Source organism: Pyrus communis, chromosome 3 (genome assembly GCF_963583255.1).
Source record: "Pyrus communis chromosome 3, drPyrComm1.1, whole genome shotgun sequence".
NCBI lineage: Eukaryota > Viridiplantae > Streptophyta > Magnoliopsida > Rosales > Rosaceae > Pyrus > Pyrus communis.
In genome coordinates this window covers 23,596,960-23,601,255 of record NC_084805.1, presented here as the reverse complement: position 1 = coordinate 23,601,255, position 4,296 = coordinate 23,596,960, and positions in this window count along the sequence as shown.

Sequence of the window (4,296 nt, the reverse complement as noted above, 5' to 3'; positions counted from 1 at the left end):
TCTCCTTTTCTTTCTTTTCTTCCTTCCTTTCTCCCCCGAAATGAATGCCTTGGCCTCCTATTTATAGAATTCCAAAACTTGATTTTTGGATTTAAATAATCAGATGAAATAAATCATTTCTGCTAGATATTGACACGTGTCCTATTTGATGACCTTTCCAATTTATTTCGATTTTTCGTTGAGTCACACGCTACATGTAAAATTTATGTGACACGTGATCGTTGAAATTTTAATTATTGGTTAACATTCATTTCACCGAAATTTCGATATCTACAGATATCCAACATAATAATCTCACAAGACGAATAACATTTCCACTTCATCCATCACATAAATCATCACGTTCCCACATAAAATCACAATTCTTAGCGTGTAACATATTAAAGAATTAACAAAGCACAATATTATTCTCTAGAAATATTAATCAACTAAAATAATCATAATAACAACACTCATATCCAACGTCATTCCACAATCCCGTCAATTAATCAATTCGTGAATCAAGACGCACAATCTTAGGATTCTAAGATCACCTTAATATCTATTGTGGGTAATTCCCATCCACTTGAATTTAGGATTCTAAGATCACCTTAAGGAAATGAACAAGAGCAAGGATTCCAGATCACTCTACGAAATCTAACAACATCGGGTTCCGGACCACTCAACGGAACCAAAATATCAAGCGGTTTTACCGTAATCTACCCAGACCTGTCATATGTAAAGTCAATGCCTACATTATGGGATTGGTGCACTAGCAATTCAGGCACTCAGATACGCTGCGAGACTTGGGTGAGTGGCAATAATCTAAGCATGTGATACAATAATAAAACCAGCCATCAATCACAATTTATAAACCTTGAATATAAATCATTCATAAGAAATCAATACCAAACTTTTGAAAACTCCAAGGGAGTCACCCAAACATCCAACGGCTCGTCTGAAACAATCACAACATCTCACAACCATATTCTCATACACATAATGAAAAGTAGGGTTAGAGCGACACAGTTTGGCTGAAGTTTACATCTTTGAAGCTATCTCAATCCAAACTGAATGAAACCCAAGGGGATGCGATCTCGGATCATCACTTAATGGAATCGCGGAGTAAGAGGGATTCCGGACCATCACTCAACGAAATCCAAACCAGAATACGATTTCGGACCATCACTCAAGGGAATCACGGAGTGGAGTTGGAAGGATTCCGGACCATCACTCAACGGAATCGTGGAGCACAGAGCATAACAACCAATCAATGAAACAACACATGAATCATGTTACTCAAGTTATAAAGGCTCAACCAAATAAGTGAAATAATGAAACGAGTGTTGACACATGTTTCGAAGCAACAAACCCCATGACAATGGTTTAACGGTCCACCACTAGCCCTCACCTTTCATCAAATCAAGCCAATCATACAAAACAAACCATATTTCCAATATGCACGTCAAATCCCACTTCATATAACTACATCGATGGCTAAATATAAAAATTAACAATTTATAGGAAACATAATTATAAAACCATTTCATATTCACATATATTAAAGTCACTCACATTTCATCATATCATATCATTTATGCAAATCAACCACCTTTCGAATATACACGTCAAATCACATATCACGATCATCATCAGTACACAAGCCAAATCATGTTTAACAACATAGGTCTATGGCTAAATATATATATAATCACATTTCAATAGAAATCACATTATAAAACAAGTCATATTCACTGATGATACCAATATAAGAAATCAAGGTAATAACCATATCACATATGTTAAAATTTGATGACGATCCAACGGTCGGATCGTCGATTCACACTTTTACCAATTAACGTATCGTAGAGAATTTAGATTCCAACCATTAACCTATGTCACACAATTATCAAAACTAAGCTCAAGGCATCTAATTTAGCCTAAGAGTGACATCGACGGCCCCTTGGCCACGCACCGTCGTGGGTGGCTGTCGGCCACCCCGACTCGCCGGAAAAATCAAACTATTTCAAAAAATTAACAAATTTTACAATCAAGTGGTTCTCAGTGAGGGGAGAAATTTCCATACTTGGGCCGAAGTCTAATTCGGCCGGGAAGTGGCCTGAAAACCCCTCGATCCGCTGGAACCCTAGAAATTGGGTGCGGTTCAATTCAACGTCAAGCTTAACTCCGCTGCCTCCAATGTTGATTGGGCTTTGTTCCTGGACTCCAAAGACACCTGACGGTGGTGATGGATGACGGAAATTCCTTCAGAAATGGGCGGATCGCCGCAGTGGCTTCCGAACACCCACCGTCGGTTCTTCACGAAATTACCCCCAAATTCCTTCGAACTTTGGGTGAAAATGGAAGAGGGAGTGGCGAGATGGTACTTGGGCATGTTAAATCGGTCCAATTTGATGGAAAACTATAGGAAAATATGGAGAAACGGGTTGGGTCGTGCGGGTCAAGGAGGAGACCCATTTCCCCCCCTCCTTCTCACCTTCCCTCCTTTCCCTTCTTTCTCCATTTCTAATTGGGCACTTCCTTTCCTCTTCCCCCTTCTGGTTCGTCCCTCTCTTCCCTCCTTTCTCTCCCTGCACCTCCCCTTTTCTCTCCTTTTTTTTTTTTTTTTTTTTTCCTCTTTTTCAATTTTGATGGTCCCCTTAACCCCATGTCGATTTGGGCCTCTTACTCACAAAGCAGGAGATAATTAATTCCTAAAATCTATAGTATCATAACTTCAAACATCTGTAATTATACCGTTAGAATCCGGACTCACAAACGGCTTTCGCCTATGCGTTCGTGGGATCGAGCTTTATTCAGAAATATAAATTGTGACCTCAAAAGATCTTCGGATTTTAAATAATTAATTTCCAAACTTCAAATTTCTCAACTGGTTTAATTAAAATCTAAATTCAAATAAATTAATATAAATTCCCGAAAATAACATAAAATTTCAATAATAACAATGCGTAGATTATAACAATGAAATCCGGGAACAGGATTTCACACAAATGCTGGATAGATTTCCTTGTAAATTTAACAGAACGAAACTGGGACATGTCGTGTTCTTTTCTTCTTTCATCATTTGTGGCGTAATGTGATCCCTTCACCTCTTTGAGTCTATCACGTGGGGAGTAAAGAACAGCGGCTTGTCCTTGAGAACTGAGGAAATTCTAGTGCTGGTGGCTTCAGCAGCACTAATAAAATCATATTAAAAACAATTGTTTTTTTATTTATCAACTTTTGTCGACTCATGCTCGAATTTATGATCTCTTTTAATAAGGTGGAGAGTGTTAGAAGACCAAGCAACGTATTTCAAACGTAGTTTATGTTTTACAAAAAATTGTGGCTCAATTGCTTTAAAGTATTTCATATAACCACTTCACGTGAGGTACTGATTTAAACTTCTTTATCCTCACTCTCACTTGTACAAAACATAAGGCAATTAGCATTGATCTAATCGAGTAACATTTTCCACAACAGGAAAAAAATATAGAGAAATGTTAAGAAGACTCTCTTAAAGTGGAACTCTTTATAAACTCTCTCCTATCTCACACTTTAATGTTATTCCCGTGCTAATGTTATAAAATATTGTATTAAAAACTTTAGGTAGCAGAGAATCTATGGAAAGTCTCACTTCTGAGAAAGTTTCCTTAGCATTTCTAAAAAAAATAATGCTAATAAGACTAAATATGTAAATAAAATTTGCTAAACTCTAAAAATTATTTGCTAGAGTCTAGATAAAGATTAAAAGGTCCCAAAAGTAGCTTTGTTAAGTGTGAGTTGTAATTTTAATTTTTATGCCTTCACATTATTGTCCGCACTCACCCTAAAAAGAGAGCTCGATCCCATAGTTTTTGTCATATAAAGTCAATAAATAAGTTATTGTTTTACACACACACATGAAAATGAAATATGGCGACACCAAAACTAGAACATTTATAATAATATAGTTTGCATGCTTCAAAACTCCTCCATTCATAACTCCATATGATATGAACCCTAATAGGATATTATAGGAAGAGAAACTAGTATAACTAGATACTAATATGAAACCCTAATACAAATTCATGAGTTTCTGCAGTGTCATATCCCATCCGCAACTCAACTAAGCCGATGGCGTACTTCTCTGAAGGAGTCCCTTAGGCTGTGACAATCTCAGAAAGAGAGGGCATGCAGTCACTGGACGTGAGCCGATGCCGGCAAGTCGGACAAGAAGAGTGGCAGAGCAACCACTTGTCAATGCAGGCAACGTGAAACCGATGGTTGCACTTGGGCAGCACCCTTAACTTGTCCCCATCAGAAAAATCAGCCAAA